General features: G+C 45.5%; 1 protein-coding gene across 8 annotated transcripts in view; it reads right to left on the minus strand.

Annotated features, from left to right (window-relative positions):
• Positions 1-18,406, minus strand: part of TIAM1 (TIAM Rac1 associated GEF 1) — a 194,372-nt gene that overhangs the window by 99,428 nt on the left and 76,538 nt on the right. The window contains exon 1 of one of the 8 annotated variants that reach the window (XM_075517335.1): positions 11,173-11,181. The exons of the other annotated variants lie outside the window; for them this stretch is intronic. The gene's annotated coding sequence lies outside the window, so the exon portion shown is untranslated. Of the gene's footprint in view, positions 1-11,172; positions 11,182-18,406 lie in introns of those variants that run through there. 8 annotated transcript variants of the gene reach the window in all.

An 18,406-nucleotide genomic window follows, 5' to 3' on the forward strand; every position in this document is an offset into this window, starting at 1 on the left:
AAATACGCAAAAAGTAATACATTGATGAAGCTGGGCTAATTCTCCATAGTCTGGCAGGCACAGTAGTTGGTTCAAGTTCTCCTCTGGCTTTGCAAACTATGGTCAGTAAAGGCAAAATGTTGCTGCTGGCACACACAAGCTACCTGTAATTCATGCAAAGCCAGCACTGACAGTTGGCCAGCTGTGGGTCTTGTACCTTTGAGCTCCTGACATCCTATAGAGCAGACTGCCAAAAACAGCTTCAGTTTTCTTCTTCTTTTGAAAACGGTTCAAAAAGTATCACCAGAGAAGGAGCAAGAAGAGGCGTTCCAAATCCTAGGTGGGAATTTTCCAGCACCAAGCTCTCACTTTCTCTTAGTGCCTCGATGTTTAAATATTATATGAAAAGCATAAGCAACTAATTACAAGACAAACTGAGGACAACTGTTCCGGGAGCATCCGATAATGTAGTAACTCAAGAAAGCCTCCTGCAAAGGTGCCTCCCACAGAAGTGGTAAATGGAGATTGTAGGCTCACCAGACAGAGGACTTTTATCTGGACCTCCCTGGTTTTGGAGGATTGACATCCTCCTGGGTATAGGATGGAAAGGAGTATGCGGGTGCGTGCATGCATGCAGGGGTGAGGGTGGGGAAGCCACTCTTTCTCTATTTTATTGATATACCTGGAAAATTAAGTTTTCAGCTGAAAAGACTGAGTGAGTTTAAGTCAAATCTGTGGTTGTAGTGATCACTCAGAGCCTTGGATCTTGCCGCGCGTCTGCTAATCCCGCCTGGGAGCTCCAACAACACAGTATCACTTGACTGTGGCCCTCCACAGCTTATAACCGGCTCCAGAGTTTCTTAGCTGTCCCAAACTCACAAACCACATTTCAGTGAATAAACCATTCATCAGAAAAGAAAAATTGATTGCCTAGCCTGAAGTGAACCATTACTGGAAAGTCACCCAGTAGAGCTATTTATTAGAGAGAGCACTACAGATGTCGCCTGACTGAAGCACAACCAGAGCGTTGGAGGAAAACTCCTTACTGTCAGCTCTGGTTCAATGCCTTTTTTATAAAAGAAGGTCACTAATAAAATGTTCTGCCTTAATATTTATAAGAAGAATATTTTTCTTACCTGTAGCAGTTACTGCAGGGTATAGTCACATAAACGAAACTTTATACAGTGCTAAAATATTATAACATGCTTAAGTGGGCTTTTTCAAGGAAATCTAAAGTATGCATTAGAAATGCAAACATCTCACGAAACAACAGCTGTACCTCTTCAAAAATGCCAGGTTGGTGAAATATCAGCCACACCATCAAACGAAGACACACTAAATCTACACAGCACTTGATATTTTCAGCAGTAGTAAGTGTCATTCCATCATTTCAATGCTTCACGTTGGTATGTGGCCCAAAATAGTCCTACAAGAAAATAACCAGTTTCCTCTTTAAATTTAAAGAGTGGTAGATGATTTTAGTAGCTGAGAAAGCTACTGATATTTTCTGTGGCATCATTCCAGCCCAAATGAAAATAAAAATTACAGTAAATGTACACATGGTGTATTTGTGGGCACACTGACCATATTCACCTATGCCCGTGTTACAAGTGAATTATTCAGCCCACCTGAGCTCACAACAGTTCCTGAATTCATGTGAATGGCATCCGTCTGACAAAGGGAGCGATCTCCAAACTGCAGGAAAGATCACACTTTCCCAATAACTTCCCAGCACTGTTTTTGCCTCTTTGCACACAGCCCCCACTGTGTTACTGGATAAAGTGATTTTTACTCAAATAGGTGTTAAAAATAATATCAGGGAGCCTGAATTTCAGTCCTCTTGAAAGCCATGCTTCCTCCCTCCTGTGCCAAAGCCACCAGGAGAGGTGACTCCCCCGTGCCTTCCACTCCACCAGCAGCCCCAACCTCACCATATCTCCACACTGATCCTACAGACCTAGGGCAGAAGGAGTAGCTTTTTTTTTTTTGCAGCAAGTGGATATACCTCAAAGACAAAGTAGAGACTACTGCCATTTTAAAAGGGAATTTTAAAGGGAACCCCTTTAAAGAAGGGCCAAAGGAGAGAAGCAAAGGACACCTTTACAATCGAGCTAAACAAAGACTCCTTGGTTTTGCAGCGCTTGCACCAGCCTTTGCACCTCTTTTTGAAAAACAATATTCTTTGTGCTGGTTCAGAGGTCTTTACTGTTAAGTTTTCAGATCACTAGTACAGAGTCTGCCCTACAGATGCTCTGGTGACCTCCGGACATCCTGCCGTCAGAGACAGTCTTCCCATCTTAAAAGATCACCTTGTCACTCAGCATTGATAGGCTGCACATCCCTTCAAGTCACCCAAGAGGGAAATCAAAATATTTTAAATGCAATTCCCTCCTCCTCTTGTTTACTTGGTTTTTTCCACCACTTTTCAGAGCTGACATACCTAAATGAAAAGAGGAGGAGGGGGGAAAAAAGCCAGTATTTTGCACTTTATCATTTACAGTTTTCAACCAACTCAAATCCTACAAAATCTTTGCCAAAAAGTTATGCCCTGTACACTAAATGAGGAAAGACAGCTCTATGCAGTGCAGGAATCTAAGCACAGTCTCAAGATTCAGGCCAGACCTACACTACAAGTATGTGCCAGCACAGCTGTGTCAGTCACAAATTTGATGGAGCACGACCTCTGATTATGCCTGCAGAGGCCACTGCAATACACTTATCGGAGCAAAACTGTGACATAACTTATAGTAACACTTTTTTTTTTTTTTCCCCAAAAAAAAAACAAGCTTAGAATAAGTTCTTCCAGCAAAAGCGCTGTTTTGCTGGCCTAAGCGCCAGCCGCGCGAGGAAGGCTTCGCACCACTGCGAGGGGGCTGTGTCGGTGCACCACACCAGCGACGTGCTGTTAACACGTATCCGGCCTTGCTGCACCCCGCTCCTGCACCCGCCCCCAGCGACGCGATGCCCTTCTTCATTCCGCCGCCAGCCCTGCTGCTCTCGGCTTGCTCGGAGGGGAAAGTCACTCTTTTCTCCGCCGGTCCCTGTTGTGCAAAACCCGGGCTGCTCCAAGCAGCCTCCGGCCGTTGCGACACGCAGCGACGCAGACGCTCTCCTGTTTGCGATACTGCAGCCGATCGCTGTCAGCCTGCGAGGCTGCCAGCTTCTGGCTACGCTGAGGGTGGGCAGAAACCCTCAGGTCTGTCAGGGGAAGAAAAAGCGTCTCCCTCCACAGTGCTGACACCATCCTTTTCTTCAAAAGGAAGCTGTCGAGCTTATGCATATCGGTCTCACTCGGAACAAGCCGCCACACGAGCGATCCAGGCCCTCCCACCTGCAGAAAGCAGCAGCTCTCTTAAACACCTCGCTTTGGGCCCGGCCCAAAAGCCTTAGTGAAATCAGTGGAAAATTAATTCAATGGGCTTTGGATCAGGCCCCCTAAGAAGTAATGAGGTTTGAAGAGTCGCACACAAACCCAAAAAGCTTAGCCCGGCTTCTACTGTTTCTGAATTGCAATGGGAAATTCTTCTTTGCCTCATGCACGTACTTTCACACCAAAAAGGAAAAGGCAGAAGGGAGCAAAGAACGGAAAAAAAAAAATCTCAGAGAAACAAGACGTTATTTCTCTGGCCTTTCTAAAAATCATTTCCTCAGCGCTCATTTTTAGCACCCTTTTCTTTGGCCCGCAGTCCCCTCACCAGCCGGGCTGTGCCCGAGCCTCCAAAGCCGGCTCCACTCACCCCTCTCTCAGGGGCTGTCCCACCAGGGTTCGGCTGTGGGGAAGGCTCCTTCTCCACCCCTTCTCCCCGCTCTGGCCCAGGAGACCCAACAGCCCCAATGAGGAGGAGGAGAAGGAGGAGGAGGAGGAAGCAAAGGCAGTGGCAGGCAGCGCTGCCGCTCTCCCCAGCTGCCGGCTCCCGGCATTGCCCCAGGTAGCAGTCCTAGGGCAGCACATCTCACTTTCCCGTTTGAAAAAAAAATAAAAAGGTGTGCTTCAAAGGAAACTCACAGTAAGCATTTTGAAAACACCCTCGTTAACATCTTATATATAATTTTTTTAAATACATGAAATTCCCACAGCAGCTACGTTCAGGCAGGGTACCCAAAAAGCAACCAAACGCTCTTGTTCCTCTGCAAAAAGCATTCATTGCTTTAAACTTTTGAGAGCCAAATGAAGACAGCACAGGCTAGAGAAAAATCATCTCTCCTTTCAGCCCATCTCACAGGCTGTAGAACCCACTATACCGTCCTCCTGGTGACATCTGTAAGGCTGCAATTAGCTACCAGTATTTCTGTAATCTTATACAGTGTAGCAAACAGTAAGTCCGTTAACTGTGGCATTTTTGTGGGATTTCTGTCGCTTCATTTGTTCCGGAGGCTTGTATTTATAAAAGATACAGAAACCTGATGGGCTTCCGTTATTCGCAGTGTTTCAGACAGATTCACCAACTTTCAGGATTCATTTCAGGTTTCATTATTAGATTAATAATTACGTACACAGGCAGTAAATTCTTTTTAAAGATCATAAAAACATTTGAAGAGTAACTTAATGTTAAAAACAAGAGTGACGCTCCTCCAAGCATCACCCCAAATCCCACTGCACCAATTAATATGCGGGATATCGTTTCGTCTGACCACTTATCAGCACAGCAGGTTGCAAGGGAGAAGTCATTTAAACCAGCCATGTCTACAATGGCTTTGAAATGAAACAAATAAACTACTACAGCAATGGCTGGAAACACGGTTTGAGGCCAATTTCTACCCCCCCCCATTCGCCGTGAGCTCTGCTTTAGCCTGAAGTCTTACTGATTTCACCAGACGGCGGAACAGGGGGAAGAAGGTGGGTTTTGGCAGAGACCTCATTCCCTGGGATAGGGTGATGGGGCAGGGAGAGGGCCCTGTGCACCGCCAGCCCGGCAATTTAGGGGTCAACAGCAAGCACCGTGGCGAGAGGGGTGCGCAGACCCCCGGGATGGGGACAGGGACGGGCACTGCCGCTCAGGGGTGTCAGGGCTGCTTGTGTGCCGCAGGCGGAAGGAAAGAGGCAAACTGCTCCCCGACCACCTCGCCCCTCTCCAGCTCAAAACAGAGGCCATGCAGCAGCCCCCGCGGGAGAGGGCTGCGAACAAAAGAAGCCAGACATGAGGTTTGGCGCGTCTTATCTACGCCCAGCTGTGGGAAAGGAGGGAGGTACTCGATTATCGCTTCTCGCGCAGGTTTTAACATGCCTGAACATATTCTCTGCCTCTTAAAAAAAAAAAAACAAAAAAAAAAAAACACCACACAAAGCATGAAAAGGAATGTATAATCACTTTTGCAGGGTACCTTTCCGCTCCAGCTTGCAGAGTCTGCCCCGCCATGTACTTTTCCCAGCGCAACGTGACTTGCGAAACATTTTACACAATGGGCACCTCGAACTTTTCAAGGGAAACAACTTCCCCCAGCCCCACCAGCAAATTAGGCAGAGACCTTTGCTGACAGCTCCCATACCGACCAGGAAAAATGCCCCAGTGAAATCTGAACACAGAGGTGAAATAAAAAAAATAAGCATTTGTTTACACAGGAGATGCAGGAAGCCCCAGCCAAACGCGCATCCAAGTGCATCCCAGGCTGCTGGGCTCGGTCTTGCGGTGCCCGGAGGAAGCACGCACCCAACATGCTGCGACCATTTTTTTAGCATCTACAGAAATGCCGAAAACCCCCTACCTGGATGGCACTAACCAATACTGCAACACAGAGGTGCGTAAGATGGCAGGTAGAAATCTTCACAAGAATAATTCAGTTGTGGGCAGGCAGAAAGCAATGCCAACTCTCTACCAAGTAATACAAGTGCGTCTCTAGGAGCCATTCATAAAAGCTGGTGCTTAATTTGAGGCGTGAAGCATTGAGAAAAACCCAGACCATGAGGAAAGGCAGCTAACAAGATCTGGAATATCGGAATGGGAGGGGAAAGGAAAGGGATTGCAATTAATCTTCCTAACAAGCAAAAAGGCTGGGAAAACTCTAGGAAGGTTTTGTGCGGGGATTTATACGTGCTCGCAGGAGCTCAGCAAGGTTAATAACCTGCTCTTCTCACAACGCTGCACGTCAATATGCAATTTTAGGGCACGGGCCAACTTTCTAAGTTTATGCTCAATAGTTCCATTTTGATCTTCCTCCTTAAAACCTGACTTCCAACTGTGTTTTGAAAAGGAAACAAGTCCTATACTTGTCTTAACAAGTGGGCAACACCTGCTCTGGCGCTTTTGGTTTTACTGTATTGTTTGGGGTATGGGTTTTGTTTTTTAAAGCCCAACCTAACAGGCTTATGGGAGAAAAAAAGGCCCGTAACCAGTTTTGGGAACAATAGAGAAAAAGGCTTTATTCAATCAGTCCTTTGTTTTCAGGAAACTTATCCTGACATTCTCTGTCAATACATCACAAAAAATGCAGAAAGTGCAAACATAGGCAGGATGGTGCTTCAATGGGAAAAGGTATGGCCCTGCTTTGGCTCCCAGTTTCTTCTGACCAAGTCTATATTCTGGGACATTTCTGTATCATCAAGAGACCTTTTTACTGGAACTTTTAACAAGCAGGAAAAACACAGCAGCATCCTGCTTGCCAAGTGTAATTTGTTTATACAAGTTTTCCAGAATCCATGTTCTTTTCCCCCATGGAAATCTAACATCCACTTCCAAGGAAGGTATTTAAATGCTATAATATGAGATCTGAGCGAAGCTCAGCACTACTGGAACGTAAGTTGGCTCCCACTACACTCAAGCGATTTCTTTATATTGAACACTCACGTGACTGAAGTTAAGTATTGTCCCGCAGTACTACACCAAGGTCATTATTTCAGATATCACCCTGACAAGTAACTTTATTAAAAGAAACAAGATTAAAAAATTATGCAGAATTCCAGACAGAATTAGCCCATAATTCAAGTGAGCAGCTTGAAGCGCGGATCAATGCAAAGCAAGATTGCTAGCATGCCTATCGGCAATGAAGCCATCCCCGGGCTAGCATTTTTTCCAGGGAACTTTCAGATGAAGATTAATGGAGACATGAGGACAGCTCTCAGTTTAACCTGTCAGCCAGTGACTTCGGACTAAATTGAATTATGAATTGTTGATTCCATAAGAACGCTACTTAGATGTTTTCTTGCAGTGTACATCGCTTAGGCTGCTACCCATCAAAATGAAACAGAACAGAATTTTTTGTCAGCTGTGTGTGATTTTGCCCAATTAATTCATTATGGAGTTTGAGAGAAATATTCAGAAGAGTGCCACATGGTGTGAACAGAAAAATGTCCTACTGTACATATTTTCTAACTTAGCCTGTATTTGAGACAAGCACTAAATAACAAAATGAACAACAGTGAATGCAGTTCTTAGTACTAACATAAAATAAAAAAAAACAAAATGCAGTTAATTTTGTTGATTCATTTGCCATGCCAAGTATAACACGTTGCTAAATTTCTACTGAAAGGATATCACTCACAAAGACCATTCTTGCACTACCTGGAGGTATGCAAGTAACAACTTGAAACACTAAAGCCAGCCTAGCCCATGGCACAGGAGTGATATCCCAAGTCCATACGCTCAAATGCCTCGGCAGTCTCTCCTGTAGGTTTTGAGCTGTGGTCTCTGCAGCAACCCGTGGGAATCTGCAGGAGGGGACCGGGAGACCACGTCCACAGCTGCTACGCAGCACACTGCCCACCGACGACTTCTAAGGGATTCACAGCTCTGCTGGAACAGCTTTAAGGATGTACTAACCAAAAGATGTTGAAAACCACTGCACAAAAGTACAGGCTATGTGTGCTGGAACAGGTCCGAATTTGCATATAGAGAAGAATAAATCAGGATAAATCACATTCAATATCATGACAGCTAACCATTAATTTTAATTTAGCTGACGTGATACCAAACATGACATCCTGGACTAGATTGACCACAAAGTTGTGATTGATGTCACACAAACTGACCTGATGATTAAATACATTAATATGTTGCTATTTAGACCAGCCTTAAATAAAACCTCAAAATTCTACCAGTATTTTCAAATCCATTTAGATGAAGAAACATCAGTGCAACAGCCATCCAGCTTTTCCGAGGAGATTACAGTGCCTTTCATGAAAGAAGCCAGGAAGCAATTCTACATGCCAAGTCAGTAAATAGAATTAGATTTAGAATTAGAAGAGTAATAATTCCATTTTTAATCAGGCAAAATGGCAGAAATAATTAAAAACTAATAATCGTTATGGAAACTCAGCTGAAACATTTGTTGATTTTAAATTAAAATGGTCTTGCGTTGGACTAACAGAGGTGTATTTAGAATATTTTCAACACTCTCTTACTAAAAAAAGCACTTAAATTTACTGCATTTTTAATTAAAAGAATAACCTACAGGACTTGGAAGAAAAACCTGGTACAGCTTTATGGATTACTCTGCTGCAAAGAAAAACACTGTAGTGTTAGCTCCATCAAGAACAACTAAAAGAACTTCATCGCATAGTTCAAGTGAAGGTCAAAATAACTACTAGCATTAAATTTTCCTAATATAAAATGTAGGTAATACAGTATTTTCTCCTTTCTCCTCACTCTTACATTTTGTGATTTCATCGCATTGTCTTAATCTTTTCACCTATTAGCAAGGGATAGTAAATATCAACAGGAGGGCCGGTTAGGGTGCGGTGGCTAAAACCATCCCCATGGGTGTACCCAAGTGCACTGCTCTGATTTTAACTTGGGCGTACAGGCTGAGCCGTACAGCTTAATGTTGTATTTTGCCATCGCTGCTGCAGGGGCGGTAACTTCCAATAGGGGACCGGTATGGACGGCTGCGGGCACTCAGTGACTCAGTGCCCAGTTTAATTTGCTATTACAGAAGACAACACCCTTAGCTACCTTTTCTTCGGTGCTTTCAGGACCGAGCGCTCCATGCATGGCTGCTGCCTCGGCCAGATCCTGTGGCCCTGTAGCTACTCCGTTGCACACCCCAAAGGCTTCTCAGATAGTGGGAGTTTTAGAGGCATGAAGAACCCTAAACTCTGGTCCCCATACAACCTTTTTGGCAACAAAACCAAAAAAAGTCAACTCTACTGGGATTTTGTAGAGACAGATGCAGTGATATCGATGTCCAGGTACACTCTGTCGCTGCAGCTGAATCCCCTTTGCACAGGAAAATCAACTCCACTGGTGTCCTTGGTACCAACGGCACTGAAGGAGGAGAGGGAAACCTCACCATAAGCAGGGAAACTCTCACCTGGGGGCCTAAGGACCTCCAGGCATTTCCAGAGCACTGGCTCAGCCCTCTGAGCATCCTCACGTGTTCAGGAGTTGGCTGCCCAACTCCAATGGTGCAGTCCAATGTGCATATGTGATCCTGACGACAGCCCAAAGAAAATGACTATCTGCACCGGTCTGTGACAAGCTGGATGCATAAATGGTCGTTCAGTCAAAAAAAAAACCCTCAATTTCTATATGAAATCATGATAACCCAGCTCAGGCACACAATTTTGCCTCACACTCTTAGGGATCAAGCTCTTCACATACATTTATGTTTAATCCTTTGAGCACTATTACAATGTCATAATGAAAATAAAATAACAGCTTTCAAGTGTAGCTATTGAGATAATCACATTCAGCCAGAAACAATCAGAAAGCTTGAGTCCTCAAATCCACGACTTACAGTGAAACAGCTAATGCTAACAGGTAGCATTTCAGATCACATTCTGTACTGCTGAATAAATTCGACAATGTTATACAATGCTGTCCCATCGGGTAGACCTATTTTCTGTTATTAGCCTGATGAAATAACCTGCAGTACTTACATCGGGCATGTTCATGTTCCTGTTGTTTTCTTTACAGTCAGCACCGTCGCTTATTTTCAGGTATTCAACAAGATTTTAGGAGAACGGTCAGATCAGACGCATGGGGGATGTTTTTCAAAGAAGGGGATGTGCCTTTAGAGCTGAGGCCCCTTTTTTTCTAAATTTTTAAATTCTAGAGGATTCTGTTCAGTTGCAAGCCAAGAATTTCGGCATGCAGCACCCAGGCTTTCTGACAGGTTTATTAGTTTATTCAGTTGTGAAGCTTAAGCGAAGGCTGTATCTTATAGCGAAGGTACTAGATTAGGGCTCCACTCTCAAAACTTAATTCCACGGATTCACAGGCAAGTATCTTAAATCTCCCTGCATCTCAAATCTCCTTTTACTGATGGAGAAATTACTTTCCTGTATCACTGAAATAAAGTCAGAATAAATCCATTTATATAGGTGAGGTGCTCAAGCAGGTGACGTGGTAGTGACAGATATCTAGTTAGACAGAAGGGACTGTGCTCAACACCGTGTAATTTCATCAGAGTATCAAAAAACACAACATCACTGTGCTTCACATAAAAGGCCTCTCTAAAATGAAGTGAAAGGAATCATATGCACCTCCTTAAGAGATGACCAGAATTAGTCTGATATACAGACTTGTAGGACCCACTCAATTGCTTTGAGATAATACTGCACTAAATCGTAGGTCGGGCATGGTGGAATATGAATCCCTGGCCTCCGGCATTCATCTATTAGGTTTAAAGAGAGAGGTCAGAAGAAGATAATCCTCTTACTGTTCTATCAGTTTTACTACTAGAGACTCTAAATGTGAAATTTGGTCCAGCTTTAGCAATAAAAAATTATTTTCATTTGCCAACATCCCAAACCTCTGCCTCTCAACAGCTCCAGCCGGGAGCCTCACTGAGCTCCAGGAACGGCAGGGAGGGTCTCCAGCCTTAAGCACCCACCAGCCAACCCAGCCAACACTCCGGGCTTTTGAAAGCCCTTCGAGTGGAGAGCTGAGAAAGCGGGCGAGCAGAGAGGCTGGACAGGCCTCCGCACAAATGTATTCATTTCTGAGACCTCTGAAGAATTTTGCTAAAAGAACTCACAGCAACAAGTTTTGGTACCTTCTGGTGTGAAGATGGTAGCGAAAAGCAAGCGCCGCCAGGAAGGCATGAAGTTGCTGTTTCTCCCTGCTGTACCAAGTTCTGAGTAACATTGAGACATGACTAACAGCTTTTCGCAGATTGCAGCGAGGCAAGAAATTTTATTGCCATTTAGAGAATGAATCAGTAGCTCCAAGAGGAATAAAACCTTCTAAAAGCTTTTATCTGCCCATATTCAAATACACATTTTTAAAGAGAATTTGACAAAAGTGTAACTTCAAATACCTGCTGAAAATGCTTTAATCCTTAATGCCTTCTCATCAGTATTACATGCTGCCAAAACCCATCTGTTGGATTTGTTTTACTTCTCTCTCTGAATAATCTAGGACCAGAGCATGTTATGGAAAAGTCAGTGGAAGCAACAGGTGGGCAGAGGTTTCAAAAACCTGATGCTGCTCCCTCAAGTGACACATTCTGGGGTTCAATGAGCAAAAAGTGCATTAAACTTTAAAGGGATTCCTGTACAGAAATAGCTCTCTGCAGCTGGCTGGACTCAGTAAGTTTAAAGTGAGAGGTACGCTCTGATGAGCAGGTTCAAGATTGCTCTTAAAAAGCTGGCTATCTGCAGCTTGCCTGTAATCTTGTCTAAATTACAGGCAAGCTAAGGATGGCCAGCTGTGCTTCTCTTAAACCCGCTGTGTGGAGGAAAATCCCAGTCAGATGGGGGGTATCCAGCTACCTCAGGCAACACGGGCTGGGGAACCATTTCAAAAATAGGATGATCAACCCACAGGCTTCTGATAAGCTCGGCAAAGTTGGAGCAGGTTCTGGTGGCAAGGAGGATCCAGCCCCCCAACCCCAAGAAGCCCTGGAGCTCAGACTAGGACCCCATCCCAGTGCAAGGGTGCATGTATTTGCAGGGGCTGGCAGGCAGGTCTACATGCTGGAAATGAGGTCAGCTGAACTCCAAACTGACTCCAAAGGCAATTCTTCAGACTTCTTGTTCCTCTTGTAGACAACAGCTCTAGGCTAAAACAACTTAGGGTAAAATTCACTGGAAATGTGCAAACTATATTCAATAAATATCAGAAAAACTTTGTAAATGTTCTTTAATCCACAAAATCTGTGTGTGAGGAGCCATCTTCCTTTACAGAGGCACTGAGGCATCAAGCAACCATGCCTGAACTGTGGGCAAGTCATCGGTGGCAGGAACCGATCTCCTATTCCAACCACCAGACTACACTCCCTGCTAGAGGCAGCCCCCCTTCATCTCTTCAGAAAATCAACACTGAAACCAACTCTAAAAGTAAAGATTTTAGTAGGGGAAAGGAATCCAGCAAAGCCCTGAATGCACATCAGGAACCTGAAGGTTTACTTGCATAACCTCACTCGGTACATTTAAGTTAGTGTTATGTGCTTGTCTCATGAGCACAGGGCTCTACCTCCCCAAAAAAACACTACAGCTAAAAAGCAACCCACCCCCCCCCCACCCTTGAGCTAACAACAGCCTCCACTAGCACCTCCAGAAGGAAAGGCGGTCTCCGAGGAATAAGATACCATCCCTGGATAGCAACTTCATAGCTCTTTGCTACTCTACGTCAACCACATACAATGTCCTCAGCCTTTTATTATCGTGCCATCTCTATAGTGCTGCATATTTTACTATATAGGATGTTATTTTTTCTCTTAATAGATTCATTTGCAATTTTGCCTGCCTGACCACTCACTGTCTGGGAGCTGTGGTTTTACTGGGCTCCTTCAATTAACCTTCAAAGACTTCAACCTTTTTTCCCCTTGCACATTTGTACTCGGCACCAAACAAACATTTTTTAGAGCACTTCACTGTTTACTTTCACAAGACACGTTTCTCTGATGTTCTACGTTGCTGAATTATGCAAAAATAGCATACTCCACTGACATAGTTCCTATGCGTTTGCAAGTTGTAATATCTGTGTTTTATAGACACAAGGGGCACGTTCTCTGGAAACCTTTTTCTTCTGAGACGCCATCCACCCCAATCACCTCCTGAGAACTGATCATGGACCCTGCTGTATTCAGACTGCGCTTGCATCTGATAGCTCCAGCGTGGACTGAAACCAGAGCTCCCAGCTGCTTTACAGTCACACAAGGATATGCGATCCTTGGTCCAGGAGCTCACACAAAGCTGTAGCTGTTTTCCCTATCGTCACAGACCCAGGCTGGTCAATTATTTCATTGCCATTTATTTGGTGCTGGCGGGGGAAGCTATACCATGCCTCGTGCAACAGGGCAGCCCCAGCTCCCATTCCAAATGGCATCTAATACTTTGGGGGAACCAGCCCACACCATTCGACAACAGAGACCAGGTTTTCGGCAGGCATAAAGTGGCTCAGCCTCCTCTTTTGCAGGAGGACTAACCGCAACACACACCCGATGAGACTCCAGCCCCTGCAGCGCTGGCCAATACGTCCAATTTAGAGAGCCCAACCCCTATTTCTATCTCTCTCTCCTCCAGCCCCATCCCGTCCCAAATCCTTGCCCTTCCCCACAGTCTGTTCACTGCCAGCTTCTCCCTGCTCCCTTACCAAACACCTTTCCCTGGAAAAGGAGATCCCAACGAGGACAGCTGTAAGGTCCTCAGAAACACGAGGTTTCTTCATTAGCTGTGAAGCCCCAGGAGCCCGAACAAGGCCGCAGGTAGACATTCCCCGCAAAGCTTCTGTTTCCAAATGATCCTGCCCCCTTCTCCCAAAGACGCAGCTCCAGCACCCACAGCCCTGCAGACATTTTTACTCCCAAAGCCATGTTTCCAAAAAAGCCTCGATTTCTTTCTTTTCGCTTGCCCAGAAGCATAAATCAAAAGCTGACTGTGGTAGGTACCGTGGTTTTCTCATGCTCCCGGACAGCCATGTTCTGCTTATTCCCTGCATTACTTAATGTTATTTCGAAATACAGACTCCAGCTGTTTGAGTACCTGTGCGGATGTGCAACTTTGCCCTCCTCCGGCCTCAAACCCCTGCTGCAAAAAGGCTGGAGGCCACATTTCAGCAGAGAGGCACTGGCTGTCCCCCGGCCAGGGATGACAGCCTGTGCTGCCGGCTGCTCCGGGCAGGAAGGACAAGGGGCTCCCAGGGACACTGCCAAGGGGTCCAAAGTCTTTGTGGAGCTCCGGATATTTTTTCGGGTGTTCAAGTCCAGGTGGCCCAAAACAACTGACTGCATCTACTTCCTCCTCAAAAATCTCCCGTTCCTTTTAATTTCCCTTTAAAAAAAAAAACAAAAAAAAAACATAAATTCCAAACTTGAAGGTATGCTCAGGTAAACATGTCAAGCATAAAGACCTGTTTTAAACAGTAAACAGAAGCTGAAATGTCATGTATTCATTCATATGCCTCCAGGAATGACAGCTTGAAGGAACATATCAAATAGTATGACTTTCCAAATTTTAAAAAAACGGGCTGGTAAATTACAGTGATTTATCATTCCACAACAAAGTACACACACAAAAAAGTGCTTCCCAGAAAAAGATTACCAAGAAATCATCCAGATGTTACTAAAGTATTAAGATTAATTTGCTTAAAAAAAATAAAAGCAGCAAGGAAATAACTCCCACTGGCTTTTTTGTCATAAGTTTCATCCTGCAACTCCTAACTGAATTGACTTCTGTTTTCTGCCTCGAGTCTTACACCAAGGTTATGTGCATTTCTGGTGCCTGCTGCCTATGCTTGCATCTCTTACAGCAGCACCTTGCTAACTTCCACTCTAGGATGCCATAAAAGTGAACAAAAATGCAACTTTCCTCCAACTTAAGGGGCGGGGGGGGGGTAAAAAACAGCATTTTCATTGCAGTTGTGTAGAAAAAAAAGGCAGCTCCTTTGTCACTATTTAAAAAAGCACATTAATCATTTTTAACCAAAGCAACCTTTGGCATGTTTTACACATCACTTAGAGTGAAAGTCATCAGATGCTTGGCAAAGGTTTTCAGCAACCGCTTTAATTCAGCGCATAAACCTGCAGCGATCACTTAATAATCCCCCCCACCCCAAACCTGGGAGTAGTTAATGCTTCCAGTCCCGCAGCGCTTGGTCGGCAGGTTTCCTCCAGCAACCCACGGGCTGCAGCCACGCCGTGCGGTGCCGCGGCATCCCTCCGGCTGCAGCGGGGCCTCGCACGTGGGTCCCCCCTCGCCAGGTGAGCTGGGAGGCGACTCGCAAAGGGAGGCGAGCAGTTTTGGGTCTTCCAGGTTTTGCCAGACTTCATGCAAAACGTGGGCACGGGCAAGGATGCATCTGATCCCTTTGGAGATGAGACTTCAGTGTTGAAACGCAGCTTTCCCATGACTGGGATAACCCAAAAATCATCTTCTCAGACACTTGCCGCAGGCGCGGAGCTGGCGAGCAGCAGTCATACGGCTGCATTTTTTTTAACTCAGATCGATCACTCGTGTTCACTAATTTCAGGTTGGGAAGTTTATACCACACGGTTAATGTCCTTCCACACACTGGATTTGGGGGTTTTGGCAATATTTAGCGTAATACCATGCAGGCTGTTAAAATCATTTCAGCTTCTTCCAGCTAGGCACGTCGGTTAACGTGCGAGAATGTACCTATCAAGCAGTGCTGTTCAAGTGAACTCTGCTTTGTAGTAACCATTAAATACTCCTTCTCCTGCACATCCCCGACCTTGATCAAAATCCCTCCTGTCCCCACCAGGGTTTTGGCCCCTTTCCCGCCCGGGTGCAGGGAGGCGGCTGCACCCAGCACCTTCCCACCTCCCTTCCCGGCGGTGGCCTTGCGCAATGGGGAGTCTTTGTCTCCATTTCAATGTCTAAGGGCCTGGAGCACACTCTGAATATACCTTCCCCGCCCAGGTTAATGCAAATGAATAACAAAGCAATTTTCCACTGGGAAGCGGACAGCAGAAGGCTTATTTGTTTTCCCTCTGACTCGAGGATTAGAGGGACTCGGCTGCAGGACCACAGAGCGCTGTTTGCTCACCTGGCAAAGTCACAACATCAGGTTTTCAAAGTTTGCTACAGCAGTTTCTAATAGGAGCCGTGAAGCCTCCTCTCACCAAAAGGCAGGATATTTTCAGCAGCCACATGGCAACATAGCGTACAGAAGAAGAGACAGGCACGAGCGGCTCTGTGCATCCTCCAAAAATGGTGCAGGCAGATATTAATGCAAAAATCTACACGTTTTCCTTTTTCCCTCCCACCTCTGCTATTTTATAGGCTTCCAAGCACCGCTTTCCAACTTCCAACAAAGTGCGAGAGAGGAGGTCCAGCAACTCCCCTGACTCATCCATCTGCAGCTATGACTCACCGGTGTCCTACACTGCCTACTTCAGAGAGCCTTATCTTTGGAGGGGTCACCCCCAGGACAACCACCCCGATAGCTCAAACCCTACGGGAAAGAGATATTTCCCTACGCACACAGGAGGCTTTGGCTCTGTGGAGCAAGAGGCCAGCGCAGCAGAACCACCCACCTCTGCCAGGCAGCTGCCATGGTCCCCTGGCCCCTGCCTGCCCTGCCAGCAGCTGTGCAGCCCCCTGTGGCCATGCCCATAAGCTGAAATGCATCTGGGCAACAATACTAGTGCTGCAAGTGTTGATGCAGAGGAAAAAAAAAGAAAAAAAAAAAAAAAAGGCTGTTTCATACAGACAATGCTATTCAAATGCTGTTTCCGTGCTTATTATTCAAAATAAAATCCCCTCAACAAGTGAGGCGTTTTCTTGCATTAGTCACATGAAACTGAGCCCGCCAGTTCCAAATTGGTTGGAAGGAAAAATAGAAACAGAAATGCAGAGCACCTTTCACAAGAAAAAGTGCTTCTGCCTCTTCAGAAACAAGCACAACCGTTCACACCACCATGGCTGCCCACCAGCACCACCTGTATCCCCTTACCTCTGCAGAAGAGCATACCTACCATGACTTTCACACATTCCTATGTCCACAAGTAATCCATATGCCTGATCTTTTGACAAATGCAAACCGTTCCCGAAATGTCCCCGCTTGGAAACACTCATGCCATTACAGCGGTGTGTACATGCGCAAGGTGATTTGCAGTCAGGGCCCAGTCAGCTTATAGAGGTGCTGCTCATCAGCAGTAGCTCAGTTACACCTATGGCAATGCAAGGCAATGCAATTTATCTTATACCACTCTTGATGAAGTTGCACCACGGCACATTTGCTACGCTCCTAACAGCACGCGCACAGTTCCTGCAGCCCACCTAATGCTTGGCAATTTGTTAAACTTTGTTAACATCACTGTGAGTTTGAGCTTTTTTTTACCCCATAATCTAGACCAACTATAGACAATACTAGAAAATGCAAGAGTTAAGCCACTGCTGGTCTCCCATGAGCTAACCTCCAACCTGCCACCCCAGCCTCTCTGCTGGGAAGACCACCGAAGGCAGTGAGGGAGAGAGGGAACTGCTGTGGGTGCCAGCAGCAGCGAGACCACTGAGCCTCCTGTACGGGCTGCGTTTGAGCCAAGGCAAGGGCTCGGCACAGAGAGCCTTCCCAGGACCGCAGCTACACGGGACCCCTCAGCCTGCACGCACCCAGATGCACGCACTGCCTAATGGGCACCCCGTTACACTGCTGGCCGCTGCTGGGATCATTTATTTCCTTTGCTTTACGAGGGCTTTTTAAGCTACCCGAGAACGTCGCATTCCAACTCTTATTGAAAGCGTAATTGGAAGTCTCCAAAAGCAATTACATTAAAAGCGCTCTGCAGTGAATCAACTAACTACCCGTTTGCCCACGAGCCTCTCACACCAGCCGCAGCACCAGCCGGTGGGGCTGTATTTCCAGGACCTGTGCACGGAGCTGAGCACGGAGGGAGGCTTCACGCACGGCAACGATGTGGAAGAGGGGTTTGTTAGTTATCACAAATGCTCCCCCTTCCTCAAATCCTTCAACGCCATCCCACTGAGAAAGCAAACAAGCAGCAGAGAGCAAGCCTGCTGAGCCAGAGAAAAAGGATGTTTGTGTTTGTTTACGATTCAATTAAAATTTGAGATGTTGCAACCAATAAAGAGAAAAACTACACTCTCGTTCTAGAAACCCCTAAATCTTATGTGACCTATGCCTTGCAAGACACAATAAAAATAACAAATATTTACATGATAACTTCCCTTTTTTTCTCCTGCTTCTGCACTGTTTGCAGCACAGCTGGGCTAATCCCATTTCCCTGCGCTATATTCTGACCTCCTTGAACAACCCCATGCTAGGATGTTAAAACACTCTAATCTATAAATAATGTATTCCTCTCATCCAGCAATGGATTACTGGGCCATAAAACTCACTGGAACACACCACACAGTTGCCAGTTTAACAAAATAATACTGAAAAAGACATATCAGTAGAGAGTCATCCTCTTTCTTGCCAAATTCTTTTAAAGATTTGATGCCACCATTCCTTTTGCATTGTATTTTTCTTTTTTAATAAATTGTGTGGGAGCTGGTATTTTATTCTGGTGACCTCTTTTTCTCCCCCACCAAAGACCCTTTATTTTTTTGTGCTATTAATCCTCA

This window comes from Mycteria americana, chromosome 1 (assembly GCF_035582795.1).
Source record: "Mycteria americana isolate JAX WOST 10 ecotype Jacksonville Zoo and Gardens chromosome 1, USCA_MyAme_1.0, whole genome shotgun sequence".
NCBI lineage: Eukaryota > Metazoa > Chordata > Aves > Ciconiiformes > Ciconiidae > Mycteria > Mycteria americana.